The sequence below is a fragment of the Lonchura striata genome, unplaced genomic scaffold (assembly GCF_046129695.1).
Source record: "Lonchura striata isolate bLonStr1 unplaced genomic scaffold, bLonStr1.mat Scaffold_82, whole genome shotgun sequence".
Taxonomy (NCBI): domain Eukaryota; kingdom Metazoa; phylum Chordata; class Aves; order Passeriformes; family Estrildidae; genus Lonchura; species Lonchura striata.
This window is the reverse complement of record NW_027461187.1, coordinates 223,330-239,296: the sequence shown is the minus strand read 5'-3', so window position 1 is coordinate 239,296 and position 15,967 is coordinate 223,330.

Sequence of the window (15,967 nt, the reverse complement as noted above, 5' to 3'; positions counted from 1 at the left end):
CAAAAGAACAACTCTTAGCAGCATTTAACTTTGCTTACAGCTTGTGACTTTGTCGCTATAAGACACGTGAAAGCACGACGCGAGCCACCTGCTATTTTCAAGGTAAAGAGAAAAGTTTATTCTCCGACTCCAACTTTTATACTTTCCCAAAGGTGACATTGGATTGGAGAGTGAATGGGCCACCTGTCCAAAGACATTGGACAAAGCACTAGTACATCAAGTTTGTCCAGCCCCATAAAAGATTGTAAACAATATGTTGTTGACAGAAATTGTGTGGGAAGGTTCTCCAACAGAATGGAAACTCAGAAGGCTTTAGAAAATCTTAAGAATCAGGGTGACATGACTTAACCTTACTTGCAGGCCTGACGGGCTCAGCTATCCAAGGCAATCAAAGCCCTCAGAGAGCAGCATTTCTGCCACATTTCCCTGAGCACAGGCACTCCTGTGTGCACACAGACACAAAGAGTCACTACAAGGCACCTGTGAGAAATTCCCCTGAGCAAAGGGAAATGTTCCCTGTGGAGACTTTGGCATCTCCCCAGGGGATGAAGGGTTGAGCCTGGAGCAGACAGTGTCTGTGATGAGCTCCAGAGGAGCTGAGCCCAGGGGCTGCTGGCCAAGGCCCTGGCCCAGTGAGCATTTCTCAGCTGGCAGGGAGGCCTGAGAAGGGGAAAGGGGAATGCACCAGACCAGGAACCATGGAACCAAGGGACCATTGTTACACTGTGGGGCCATGTGAGAAGAAGTGACCATTGGGACACTGTGGGGCCTTGTGAGACCAAGGGACCATTGGGACACTGTGGGACCATGTGAGATCAAGGGACCATTGGGATACTGTGAGTCCTCATGGATTCATGGACACCACTGTGACATTGCTGGGCCTCATGGAAGCAAGGGGACCCTAGTGACGCCGTGTGCCTCAGTGGAATGTAGGCATCATTGTGACACTGTGAGGCCCCATCCAGCCAAGGCTCCATTGGGACACTGCGAGACCCCACGGAAACAAAGCTCCAGGGTAACACAGAGAGGCTGCCTGTAATCAGTGCTCCATTGTGACCCTGTGGAGCCAAAGGAGAGCGTTGTGACACTGCAAAGCCCCATGGTCCATTGGTCCAAAGGTCCATTGTGACATTGCAGGACTCATGGAACAGAGGAGTCACATGACACTGTGGGGCCTGTGGAACCATGGAGAACATTGTGACACTGCAAGGCCTCAAGGAATCATTAGGACTGTTATATGTCTATAGGATAATTCGTGCAAATAAAATTGTCGTCTCTTTTATAGTTATGTGCTGTTAAATTATACTCTTATAAGAAGTTTTTAAATTGCACAAGCCAGCAACAGCGACTGCAACACCATGTCAAAGCCACCTGGACGAGAGAGGGAGGACTTTATTTACAAGCGAACGAAAGTGGCCAGCCCAGAGAGGGATCATGCATCAAGGTTGTCCGAGAAACACCCGGACGATAAATACACGATAAATATCCGAGACCGAGATAGTCAGAGCCATCAGGGAGGTACATCTCAAATCCGAATTCCGGGACTGCAAACACAGGTGTTCATCACTCTCCGGACACGTATTGTTCAACTTGCCACAGAGAAAAGAACTCCACATGAATACATGCACTTTGAAAAGGAAGAAAGGGGACTCTGGCTCAGGCAAGGAAAATCGTATAAAAATGGGTCAGACAGGACGGTCGGTGTGAAACATAGAGGACCCTCTGTTGCAGCTGACCAACCTGTGTCTCACCCGGTGGCAATCCCGGGCTCCACATTGACCTTTTTTTATAGTGGCTTTTTTTCATTTTTCTCAAAGTTTATATTTGGTACACTTAATAACTTTTATTAAATTAAAAATTAATAACTTGGAGCCTTGCATTTCTAAGATGTTTATCACATTCGGTTTCTCATGATAAGCCTATCTACTTCTGCTAATTCTGAGATGGGGAAAATGAACTGTCATGATTCCCGCTTGCACTAAAGGATTGTGTGTGGAGTTGCGTTATGTATATGTTTTATTATCCCTGTATTATGTATTGGTTTATTCCTTTGTACCCCCGTGTGCAACTTGGTTTATCCCCAGTTTTCCCGCCTTGTCCGCCCTTCCCGCCTTCCCAGTATCTATCCATCACCCTGAAAGAGGCATTTTACCCCCCCCGGGTGCCTTTTCTATCACTCGGTGCCCCTTCCCATCCATCCAGAAGCTTCTACTCAGGGCACCGGGTGATTGGGTGAGGACCTGGGGCTCCCCCCATATCCTTCCCCCATTGGACTCCACCATATCCCCCCATCCCGAAGCCACCCCCTATCCCTATCCCCATTGGTCGTTGGATACCCCTCCCTTACAGTTTATAAGCCAGTGCAAGCACCTTGTGCTTGTTCCTGTTGGCTGGCACCGTTCTAGGATATTTGGCCCCGTTGGGCTACAATAAACTCGGACTTAGCCCCCAGCAGGATCCGCTCTTCATTTACCACCGCGAGGCTTGCTAGCGCTGCCCGGAACCCACAAAGGCACTCTCCAAACCCCAGCTGGGAGCGGCGGAGGGTGCCTCCATCGCCCGCCCTCGCCCCAGGATGAGAGCTAGCCGGGGCTGAGATAAAGGGATTTGGGGCGGGAGCGCGGCAGCTGGCGCCCAACGAGCGGCCCCGTTTTCGCGGCGTTGGACCCTCGTTTGAGGATTTTAGGGTCGCGCAGACCTGAAGAATCGTCCTCCTGGCCGTCAGCTACCCCGGCGAGAGCAGACCCACGTTTTAGTGGGTGGCACTCTTGGGGACAGGATCGGCAGCTCTGGAAAGCACCTCCGGAGTCGATTCTCTCGCGGAGAAGCCCTGCGATTGGTTTTTCTTTTCCACCCTTCCCTCTCGGACCCCTGTGGTTTGTGAGTATAGGGGCCCCTGGGGCTTTCCCGGTCCTTTTTTTTTGGTTGGTTCCTTTCCCCTAGGTTTTAGGGGAAGGATCCCTTTTTGGTGGGTTTCTTTTTCCCCGGGGTTCGGGGAAAAAATTCCTGTTTTTGGTGCTTCCCTTTCCGGGCGGGAAGCTAAAGGACCGCGACAAAGCCGGAAGTGTGGTCTTTTGTTTTTCGTTCGTGTTTTCCCAATCGTAGGCGCTGCAGCACGATTTAACATCTAACAGCCATGGGTGCAAGGCTGTCCGTGCCGCAGAAGAGCATTTATTCCCAAGTTGTGGGTATCCTTTTAGTGGGGGGAATTAAGGTTAAAAAATCTGAAGTAAAACGGTTCGTTCAGTGGTTGTCGCAAACTTTCCCTGACATTTCGCCAGCTAAATTATACCAAGCTCCTTTTTGGGAACAGGTAGCGGGGAAGATCCTGCGACAGTCAGATCTCTCTCTCTCCATATTCACCCATTTGGCTCTCCAAATTCGCGATATAATTAAATATCGCTACGAAAGTCTGCCACTGCCAGCCGCAAACAAACCGATCCCCAGTTCGGCGGGTAGTTCATATAACCCTACTCCGCTTCCCTGTCCCTCAGCCCGGTCGCTGCAGTACGATGCAGCGCTCGCCGCTGCAGCGGGGCGTGGGGCAGCTGCTGCCGCTGCTCCCGAGGCTGCGGCTGCGGCGGGGCGCAGGGCAGCTGCTGTCGCTGCTCCCGAGGCTGCGGCTGCGGCAGGCGCTGCGGGAAAACTGCGGCAAAACTCTCCCTCTCTCCCGAAGTCGGGTATTATCAGACAGGCATCCCGGCATTGCCCGCAGGCAGATTCTGGCCCCTCTGAGAATACCCTAGACACCCCGCAGAGCGGTGCAGGCACTGTCTCTGCTTCTACCCGTTCCCCTTCTTCCCCGCGCTGTACAGCCCCGTCCCGTAGAGACTCCGTTCGTTTTCAGTTATCCCAGACCCCCGAAGATCCCTCATCCCCCATCCTCCATCCCCAAACCCCACAAAATGGCTCCCCTTCTTCCCCCTTCCCCAGGACACAAGATGGAGGTGACCGCGTGGGTTTTCCCGCCACTCGTGCTCCTTCTTCCCAAGATACCTGTCCTCCCCCCTCCCATAATCCCTTCCGGCAGACCAACCCCTTCTGCTCCCCAGATTTCTCCGCCCACCTCCCTCCTCCACCCCCCGTCAACTCCCCCTTCCTTAAATTATTCAACACCCCACCCCTCAGCTCCACCCCCGGAGAGGGGAGTCCCCACCATACCACTCCCCCTGCTCCAGACCACGCCTCGTCCCCTGGTTCCCACGACCCCACTTCTGGTTCCCACGCTTTCGGTTCCGGGGGGGGGGAGCGTGGGAACCCCGATCCACCCCAGTCCCTACCTGCCTTCCCGGCCGCACCTGTCACCTGTACCCCGCGGCGGGGGGGTAGGCCCCTTGCACAGTGGTCCCCCATCCCCCAGCAAACCATCAAAGAGCTCTGCAAGGCCAAGAAGGGGTTCGGGATGAAAAGCGAATACTTCCGAGGCTTATTAAAAGCAACCCTCTCCTCCAAAGAATATGTCCCAGCAGACATGCGAACTCTCTTCTCCTGTTTAATTACCCACGGAGAATTCCTCATCTGGGAGTCCGAGTGGAAGCGGGAGATCAGAGAGGTGTTACCTGACCTCTGGGCCAATGCAGATAGCTCTAGGGATGAGGATGGGGCTGTAATATCGCTAGACCACTTGTGCGGGGAGGGGGATTGGAAAATGGGGACCAAGCAGGCGGAAAAAATCCCCAGAGAGGCGCTGCAAGTCAGCACTAGGGCAGCAGAAAAGGCGTTTTTTAAGTTAAGACCCAGCGGTACGGTTATTAACTTCTTGTCCCTAAAGCAGGAATCCCTAGAACCTTTTGTCGCGTTCGTGGATCGCTTGCATTACGCGATGGAGGCTCAGGTCCCGGACGAGAGGCTGCGAGAGGGGATACTTGCCACAGTTGCGAGGCAGAACGCTAACGACGCGTGCCGGCAAGCAATCCTCAGTCTGCCCCTGGACCCTGAGCCTACCCTTCAAAGCATGCTACAAGTCTGTGCGAGGAAGGTGACAGTTCCTGCTAAAGACATTCCAGAGACTCCTAAACCACCAACAAAGAGAGTAGCCTTCGTTGAAGCCGTGACACCGCCAGCCACCCCTTCTCCAGATCGCCGCCCTACAGGAGCACCCCCGAGGGAACAACAGCACCATCAGGCCTGCAATCTATGTAGGCAGAAGGGACATTGGGCTTCCCAATGCCCGCTGAGGGACGAGTTTTTTAGGTTTAAACAGCAGCGACAAGAAAAGAGTGCCCCCAACTCGGGGGGAAAACAAAAAAACTGAGTCATCAGCGCAGTCCCTCCCTGCGCGAGGACATAAATATGGTGGGTTCTATAACATCAGAGGAGGGGAGGGACAACTACCTGCAATGCCCACCTGAAGACATTTCACTGGACTTGACACACCAGATTATGGCTGACAAACCAGCCTATATGAGAGAAGATGTGGATTTCATTCCCACTGCTTGGCTGGGTCGAGGCCCGAACCAGCCCAAGCCGATACTTAACATCGTATCTGGTTTCTCCCCATATAGGTTGGCCCTGACTGAGGCTCTGCACCTAAGGGACAGCGACTGGCACTCCATCGCTGTCGACACAGAGGACCCAGGAACCTGGAGGAACCTCCACAGTAAGTACATCGTTCTTGGGGACACAAAATTCACGCCTCTCGAAGTCACTATTGCACCATCCCTGACATCTAGGAACACCGAGCGATTAGTGGTGTGGCTGCACTGCCCCCATCCTCCAGTCTTCCTTCCCAAGGGCCAAATCATCGCCCAAGCCATTCCAGCATCTGGGCCTCCGGCACACCCTGAGGATCTATGGAAGAAGTCAGCGAAGAAGAGCTACCAGGTGTGCCAGGCCCAGGTCATAGGGAAGGAAAGACCAAAGCTCTCCTGCTATATGCGGAAGGATGGGGAGTACAAACACCTAAGCGGTCTCCTAGATACAGGAGCAGACGTGACAGTCATTCCCGCACGGGATTGGCCGTCACGCTGGGAATTGCAAAACGTGGCGGGGAAAATTCAAGGTGTAGGGGGTTCTCAATTGGCAAAGCAATCAAAAAACATCGTAAAATTTGAGGGGCCGAACGGACAATCGGCCTATATACGCCCGTTCGTATTAGATTACACAGAACCCTTATGGGGGAGAGACCTGATGGCCCAGTGGGGGGTCACAATTAACATCCCGACCCCCCAGGTTTTTCGGGCAACAGTCACTGAGGAGTGTCCTACCCGGAAACTTAATTGGCTCACAGATACACCAGTGTGGGTAGAGCAGTGGCCGCTCAATAAACAGAAATTAAAAGCGCTTCGGGAGCTCGTGAAGGAGCAACTTGCCAAAGGGAATATCCAGGAAACAACATCCCCCTGGAATTCCCCTGTCTTTGTCCTGAAAAAACCTGGCAAAGACGAGTGGCGCCTCCTTCATGACCTTCGCGCCATCAACAATGTCATAGAAGACATGGGTCCTCTCCAGCCAGGGATGCCGTCCCCCACGATGTTACCAGAAAATTGGGAATTAGCTGTCATTGACATCAAAAATTGTTTTTTCCAAATTCCCCTACACCCTGATGACGCACCACGGTTCGCCTTCTTGGTTCCTTCCATCAACCGAGAAGCCCCAATGGAGAGATACCACTGGAAAGTTCTTCCCCAAGGCATGAAAGTCAGCCCAAGCATTTGCCAGTGGTACGTCTCTTCATCGCTGTCCCCTGTGCGTGCAGCCACCGAGGGCGTGATCATCCAGCATTACATGGATGATATTCTTATTTGTGCCCCCAACAGCGATCTACTTACACACGCGCTTGAACTGACAACCAGTGCGTTGGTTGCTGTAGGGTTCGAGCTGCGAGAGGATAAGATTCAAAAAATGCCACCTTGGAAGTACCTGGGTTTAGAAATAAACAAGCGGACCATTGTTCCGCAGAAATTGGCCATAAAAAATTCAATTCGGACTCTAGCCGACGTACAGCAGCTGTGTGGATCTTTAAACTGGGTGAGACCCTGGTTAGGTATTAACAACGAAGACCTAGCCCCTCTTTTCAATTTATTGAAAGGGGGGGAAGAGCCTAGTTCTCCCAGGGAACTCACTCCAGAGGCCAAAGCTGCTTTGCAGAAGGTTCAGGAGGCAATGTCTGCCAGGCAGGCCCACAGGTACGATCCGGGCCTGCCCTTCAGATTCGTCATATTGGGCAGACTGCCACACCTCCACGGTGTCATCTTCCAATGGGCAGACACCCTAGGAAAGGGCAAGGATCAAGACAAAAGGGACCCACTCTCCATCATAGAGTGGGTATTCCTGAGTCATTCACGATCCAAAAGGTTGACACGGCCACAAGAGCTGGTGGCAGAGCTAATCCGCAAAGCGAGAACGCGGATTCGGGAGCTGGCGGGGTGTGACTTTGATCACATCCACATTCCTTTGAAATTAGAATCGGGCCAATTCACAAAGGCAATGTTAGAACACCTGCTGCAAGAGAATGAATCATTGCAGTTTGCACTGGACAGCTACACCGGAAAAATTTCTGTTTTGAGACCGGCCCACAAAATTTTCAATTCCGAAATCCAATTCACTCTGTCAACAAAACAAATTCAGAGCAAAAAACCCTTAAAGGCTCTAACAGTTTTTACGGACGCGTCCGGAGGGTCCCACAAATCAGTAGTGACTTGGAAAGATCCTCAAACTCAGCAGTGGGAGGCAGATGTTGTTGAAGTAGAAGGATCCCCTCAAGTAGCTGAGTTGGCCGCAGTCGTTAGAGCTTTTGAGCGGTTCTCTGAACCTTTTAATTTGGTAACTGATTCGGCCTATGTAGCAGGTGTAGTGTCTAGAGCACAGGATGCAATCCTGCAAGGTGTCTCCAACGATGCCCTTAACAAGTTGCTCTCTAAGCTGATAAGGCTAGTCTCCCACCGAGAGCAACCGTTTTATGTGATGCATATCAGGTCACACACCGACCTGCCGGGGTTCTTGGCCGAGGGCAATCGCCGTGCCGATTCCCTCGCTGCCGCCCCCGCACAGCTGGCGCCGCTCCCGGACAAGTTCCAGCAAGCCAAAATAAGCCACCAGCTTTACCACCAAAATGCGCCTGGTCTGGTCCGGCAGTTCCATCTAACCCGGGACCAGGCCAAGGCCATTGTGGCCACATGCCCGTCCTGTAAGTCGCTCCCACTACCATCGGTGAGCGCAGGGGCTAACCCTAGGGGTCTGAAGTCCTGTGAGGTGTGGCAGATGGACGTTACTCATATCCCCTCCTTCGGGAGGATGAAGTACGTCCATGTCTCCGTGGACACCTTCTCTGGAGCAGTTTTCGCCTCTGCCCACACAGGGGAGAAGGCCAAGGAAGTAGAGAAACACCTGATACAAGCCTTCTCCATGCTAGGCGTCCCAAAACAGATAAAAACAGACAATGCCCCCGGGTACACATCCAAGGAATTCGCAGGCTTCCTGCAGCAATGGGGAATAGAACATAAAACTGGCATCGCCTATTCCCCGACAGGTCAAGCCGTGGTAGAGAGGACTCATCAAAGCATCAAAAGGATGCTTAAACAACAACAGTCGTCAGCTAAAAATGAGTCCCCCCAGGTTCAGTTAGCGCGGGCCCTTTTTACCATCAATTTCTTAAACTGTTCCTTCGAGTGCCTCAACCCCCCCATCGCGAGGCACTTTAATTCCTACGAGCAGAGCAAGGTCAGGGAAAAGCCGCCAGTTCTCATTAAAAACCCTGAGACCTGGCGGCAGGAAGGACCCTATGACTTGGTCACCTGGGGACGGGGGTACGCTTGCGTATCCACGCCCTCAGGCCTGAAATGGGTCCCTTCCAAATTCGTCAGACCATATGTCCCTAAGACCCAGAAGAGAAAACCGGACAGTCCTCAAGTTGGGTACGCCGCCCTCCGACGGCGGAAAAGGTCCCCCTCACCTGATCCCCCCTCTTCCCTCCCTGGCTCCTGGGATTCTCTGTTCCCCTTTGAGTTAGACCTCCCCTACCTCGACTATTAATTTCAGTTGCTTTCTAAAGAAACAGGACTTTTGCTGCTGCTGAGACTCACTGTGTTTATTACAAGCTTTAACATAGTGATGAACTGAAACCCTTGAACAAAGAAGGGTTTCAAAAAGAAAAATTTCCAGAAAAAGGAAACATCTAGTTTCAAAATGAGCCCAGTGACTGTGAAGCCCCCGTTTAAAGACTTACTTTATCCTCTTCACCTTTCTTTCTTTTTAAACAAAAAAAGGAGGAGATGTGGAGTTGCGTTATGTATATGTTTTATTATCCCTGTATTATGTATTGGTTTATTCCTTTGTACCCCCGTGTGCAACTTGGTTTATCCCCAGTTTTCCCGCCTTGTCCGCCCTTCCCGCCTTCCCAGTATCTATCCATCACCCTGAAAGAGGCATTTTACCCCCCCCGGGTGCCTTGTCTATCACTCGGTGCCCCTTCCCATCCATCCAGAAGCTTCTACTCAGGGCACCGGGTGATTGGGCGAGGACCTGGGGCTCCCCCCATATCCTTCCCCCATTGGACTCCACCATATCCCCCCATCCCGAAGCCACCCCCTATCCCTATCCCCATTGGTCGCTGGATACCCCTCCCTTACAGTTTATAAGCCAGTGCAAGCACCTTGTGCTTGTTCCTGTTGGCTGGCACCGTTCTAGGATATTTGGCCCCGTTGGGCTACAATAAACTCGGACTTAGCCCCCAGCAGGATCCGCTCTTCATTTACCACCGCGAGGCTTGCTAGCGCTGCCCGGAACCCACAAAGGCACTCTCCAAACCCCAGCTGGGAGCGGCGGAGGGTGCCTCCATCGCCCGCCCTCGCCCCAGGATGAGAGCTAGCCGGGGCTGAGATAAAGGGATTTGGGGCGGGAGCGCGGCAATTGTGACACGGGCTGACTGTGATGCCAGAGTCTTCTGTGCCATCACAGCGCAACTGTATGACATCCCAGAGTGATGGAGCAGCACTGGCTCTGTGACATCACAAGGGGGATTTGTGAGATCTCAGGGTGGGCTGTGACATCCCAGGAGGCAGTATGACATCTCAGGGGCTCTGTGACCTTACTGGAGAGGTCACTTCAAGCCAGCTCCCACTCACAGTTCCTCCCAGAGAAGTCCAAAGCTGCTCGTGCCCGGTGGCATCCCGTGTCCCTCTGGGTCCCCCTGCCCCTGGCGCTGCAGCCTCCCGCTGAGGATGTTCGAGGAGATCAAGCCCAGAGCCTGACACGGGGACAGGGGCTCAGGGCCGTCACAGTTGGAACAGGGAGACAGGGACCCCCTAGCAGCATCCCTGTGCCCCCAGGGCCAGAGCTTGGCCAGGGCTCCTTCACCCTCTTATGAAGGAGGGCTTGAGAGCACTTTAAAAATCCCCAGCAGGGGAGTAGCATAAAACAGCTTTAATATTAAGTGACAGCACCACAGAGTTCCTTGGCAAGAGTCACTCTGCTCCTGACTGGACACTTCAGGCACACCAAGGAAACAAAGCAACAACAAAACCAAACAAAATCCAGGCAATCAAACCAAAAAGGAGTCAAGAACTGTCCCGGTGTCTGTGTGTCTCTGTGTGTTTGTGTGTGTGTGTGTGTGTGTGTGTGTGTGTGTGTGTGACGAAAGGACAGTGAGGGCAAGGATAAAAGGAATACAGCCTAAAAGCTAAACAGAGCTGTGGAATAACACTTAACAATATTCAACTTCGCTTATAACTTCTATTAAGCTTCACAAATTAGCAAAAGAACAACTCTTAGCAGCATTTAACTTTGCTTACAGCTTGTGACTTTGTCGCTATAAGACACGTGAAAGCACGACGCGAGCCACCTGCTATTTTCAAGGTAAAGAGAAAAGTTTATTCTCCGACTCCAACTTTTATACTTTCCCAAAGGTGACATTGGATTGGAGAGTGAATGGGCCACCTGTCCAAAGACATTGGACAAAGCACTAGTACATCAAGTTTGTCCAGCCCCATAAAAGATTGTAAACAATATGTTGTTGACAGAAATTGTGTGGGAAGGTTCTCCAACAGAATGGAAACTCAGAAGGCTTTAGAAAATCTTAAGAATCAGGGTGACATGACTTAACCTTACTTCCAGGCCTGACTGGCTCAGCTATCCAAGGCAATCAAAGCCCTCAGAGAGCAGCATTTCTGCCACCTTTCCCTGAGCACAGGCACTCCTGTGTGCACACAGACACAAAGAGTCACTACAAGGCACCTGTGAGAAATTCCCCTGAGCAAAGGGAAATGCTCCCTGTGGAGGCTTTGGCATCTCCCCAGGGGATGAAGGGTTGAGCCTGGAGCAGACAGTGTCTGTGATGAGCTCCAGAGGAGCTGAGCCCAGGGGCTGCTGGCCAAGTCCCAGGCCCAGTGAGCATTTCTCAGCTGGCAGGGCGGCCTGAGAAGGGGAAAGGGGAATGCACCAGACCAGGAACCATGGAACCAAGGGACCATTGTTACACTGTGGGGCCATGTGAGAAGAAGTGACCATTGGGACACTGTGGGGCCTTGTGAGACCAAGGGACCATTGGGACACTGTGGGACCATGTGAGATCAAGGGACCATTGGGATACTGTGAGTCCTCATGGATTCATGGACACCACTGTGACATTGCTGGGCCTCATGGAAGCAAGGGGACCCTAGTGATGCCGTGTGCCTCAGTGGAATGTAGGCATCATTGTGACACTGTGAGGCCCCATCCAGCCAAGGCTCCATTGGGACACTGCGAGACCCCACGGAAACAAAGCTCCAGGGTAACACAGAGAGGCTGCCTGTAATCAGTGCTCCATTGTGACCCTGTGGAGCCAAAGGAGAGCGTTGTGACACTGCAAAGCCCCATGGTCCATTGGTCCAAAGGTCCATTGTGACATTGCAGGACTCATGGAACAGAGGAGTCACATGACACTGTGGGGCCTGTGGAACCATGGAGAACATTGTGACACTGCAAGGCCTCAAGGAATCATTAGGACTGTTATATGTCTATAGGATAATTCGTGCAAATAAAATTGTCGTCTCTTTTATAGTTATGTGCTGTTAAATTATACTCTTATAAGAAGTTTTTAAATCGCACAAGCCAGCAACAGCGACTGCAACACCATGTCAAAGCCACCTGGACGAGAGAGGGAGGACTTTATTTACAAGCGAACGAAAGTGGCCAGCCCAGAGAGGGATCATGCATCAAGGTTGTCCGAGAAACACCCGGACGATAAATACACGATAAATATCCGAGACCGAGATAGTCAGAGCCATCAGGGAGGTACATCTCAAATCCGAATTCCGGGACTGCAAACACAGGTGTTCATCACTCTCCGGACACGTATTGTTCAACTTGCCACAGAGAAAAGAACTCCGCATGAATACATGCACTTTGAAAAGGAAGAAAGGGGACTCTGGCTCAGGCAAGGAAAATCGTATAAAAATGGGTCAGACAGGACGGTCGGTGTGAAGCATAGAGGACCCTCTGCTGCAGCTGTCAAACCTGTGTCTCACCCGGTGGCAATCCCGGGCTCCACATTGACCTTTTTTTATAGTGGCTTTTTTTCATTTTTCTCAAAGTTTATATTTGGTACACTTAATAACTTTTATTAAATTAAAAATTAATAACTTGGAGCCTTGCATTTCTAAGATGTTTATCACATTCGGTTTCTCATGATAAGCCTATCTACTTCTGCTAATTCTGAGATGGGGAAAATGAACTGTCATGATTCCCGCTTGCACTAAAGGATTGTGACATGGGCTGACTTTGTGATGCCAGAGTCTTCTGTGCCATCACAGCGCAACTGTATGACATCCCAGAGTGATAGAGCAGCACTGGCTCTGTGACATCACAAGGGGGATTTGTGAGATCTCAGGGTGGGCTGTGACATCCCAGGAGGCAGTGTGACATCTCAGGGGCTCTGTGACCTTACTGTGGAGGTCACTTCAAGCCAGCTCCCACTCACAGTTCCTCCCAGAGAAGTCCAAAGCTGCTCGTGCCCGGTGGCATCCCGTGTCCCTCTGGGTCCCCCTGCCCCTGGCGCTGCAGCCTCCCGCTGAGGATGTTCGAGGAGGTCAAGCCCAGAGCCTGACACGGGGACAGGGGCTCAGGGCCGTCACAGTTGGAACAGGGAGACAGGGACCCCCTAGCAGCATCCCTGTGCCCCCAGGGCCAGAGCTTGGCCAGGGCTCCTTCACCCTCTTATGAAGGAGGGCTTGAGAGCACTTTAAAAATCCCCAGCAGGGGAGTAGCATAAAACAGCTTTAATATTAAGTGACAGCACCACAGAGTTCCTTGGCAAGAGTCACTCTGCTCCTGACTGGACACTTCAGGCACACCAAGGAAACAAAGCAACAACAAAACCAAACAAAATCCAGGCAATCAAACCAAAAAGGAGTCAAGAACTGTCCCGGTGTCTGTGTGTCTCTGTGTGTTTGTGTGTGTGTGTGTGTGTGTGTGTGTGTGTGTGTGTGACGAAAGGACAGTGAGGGCAAGGATAAAAGGAATACAGCCTAAAAGCTAAACAGAGCTGTGGAATAACACTTAACAATATTCAACTTCGCTTATAACTTCTATTAAGCTTCACAAATTAGCAAAAGAACAACTCTTAGCAGCATTTAACTTTGCTTACAGCTTGTGACTTTGTCGCTATAAGACACGTGAAAGCACGACGCGAGCCACCTGCTATTTTCAAGGTAAAGAGAAAAGTTTATTCTCCGACTCCAACTTTTATACTTTCCCAAAGGTGACATTGGATTGGAGAGTGAATGGGCCACCTGTCCAAAGACATTGGACAAAGCACTAGTACATCAAGTTTGTCCAGCCCCATAAAAGATTGTAAACAATATGTTGTTGACAGAAATTGTGTGGGAAGGTTCTCCAACAGAATGGAAACTCAGAAGGCTTTAGAAAATCTTAAGAATCAGGGTGACATGACTTAACCTTACTTCCAGGCCTGACTGGCTCAGCTATCCAAGGCAATCAAAGCCCTCAGAGAGCAGCATTTCTGCCACCTTTCCCTGAGCACAGGCACTCCTGTGTGCACACAGACACAAAGAGTCACTACAAGGCACCTGTGAGAAATTCCCCTGAGCAAAGGGAAATGCTCCCTGTGGAGGCTTTGGCATCTCCCCAGGGGATGAAGGGTTGAGCCTGGAGCAGACAGTGTCTGTGATGAGCTCCAGAGGAGCTGAGCCCAGGGGCTGCTGGCCAAGTCCCAGGCCCAGTGAGCATTTCTCAGCTGGCAGGGCGGCCTGAGAAGGGGAAAGGGGAATGCACCAGACCAGGAACCATGGAACCAAGGGACCATTGTTACACTGTGGGGCCATGTGAGAAGAAGTGACCATTGGGACACTGTGGGGCCTTGTGAGACCAAGGGACCATTGGGACACTGTGGGACCATGTGAGATCAAGGGACCATTGGGATACTGTGAGTCCTCATGGATTCATGGACACCACTGTGACATTGCTGGGCCTCATGGAAGCAAGGGGACCCTAGTGATGCCGTGTGCCTCAGTGGAATGTAGGCATCATTGTGACACTGTGAGGCCCCATCCAGCCAAGGCTCCATTGGGACACTGCGAGACCCCACGGAAACAAAGCTCCAGGGTAACACAGAGAGGCTGCCTGTAATCAGTGCTCCATTGTGACCCTGTGGAGCCAAAGGAGAGCGTTGTGACACTGCAAAGCCCCATGGTCCATTGGTCCAAAGGTCCATTGTGACATTGCAGGACTCATGGAACAGAGGAGTCACATGACACTGTGGGGCCTGTGGAACCATGGAGAACATTGTGACACTGCAAGGCCTCAAGGAATCATTAGGACTGTTATATGTCTATAGGATAATTCGTGCAAATAAAATTGTCGTCTCTTTTATAGTTATGTGCTGTTAAATTATACTCTTATAAGAAGTTTTTAAATCGCACAAGCCAGCAACAGCGACTGCAACACCATGTCAAAGCCACCTGGACGAGAGAGGGAGGACTTTATTTACAAGCGAACGAAAGTGGCCAGCCCAGAGAGGGATCATGCATCAAGGTTGTCCGAGAAACACCCGGACGATAAATACACGATAAATATCCGAGACCGAGATAGTCAGAGCCATCAGGGAGGTACATCTCAAATCCGAATTCCGGGACTGCAAACACAGGTGTTCATCACTCTCCGGACACGTATTGTTCAACTTGCCACAGAGAAAAGAACTCCGCATGAATACATGCACTTTGAAAAGGAAGAAAGGGGACTCTGGCTCAGGCAAGGAAAATCGTATAAAAATGGGTCAGACAGGACGGTCGGTGTGAAGCATAGAGGACCCTCTGCTGCAGCTGTCAAACCTGTGTCTCACCCGGTGGCAATCCCGGGCTCCACATTGACCTTTTTTTATAGTGGCTTTTTTTCATTTTTCTCAAAGTTTATATTTGGTACACTTAATAACTTTTATTAAATTAAAAATTAATAACTTGGAGCCTTGCATTTCTAAGATGTTTATCACATTCGGTTTCTCATGATAAGCCTATCTACTTCTGCTAATTCTGAGATGGGGAAAATGAACTGTCATGATTCCCGCTTGCACTAAAGGATTGTGACATGGGCTGACTTTGTGATGCCAGAGTCTTCTGTGCCATCACAGCGCAACTGTATGACATCCCAGAGTGATAGAGCAGCACTGGCTCTGTGACATCACAAGGGGGATTTGTGAGATCTCAGGGTGGGCTGTGACATCCCAGGAGGCAGTGTGACATCTCAGGGGCTCTGTGACCTTACTGTGGAGGTCACTTCAAGCCAGCTCCCACTCACAGTTCCTCCCAGAGAAGTCCAAAGCTGCTCGTGCCCGGTGGCATCCCGTGTCCCTCTGGGTCCCCCTGCCCCTGGCGCTGCAGCCTCCCGCTGAGGATGTTCGAGGAGGTCAAGCCCAGAGCCTGACACGGGGACAGGGGCTCAGGGCCGTCACAGTTGGAACAGGGAGACAGGGACCCCCTAGCAGCATCCCTGTGCCCCCAGGGCCAGAGCTTGGCCAGGGCTCCTTCACCCTCTTATG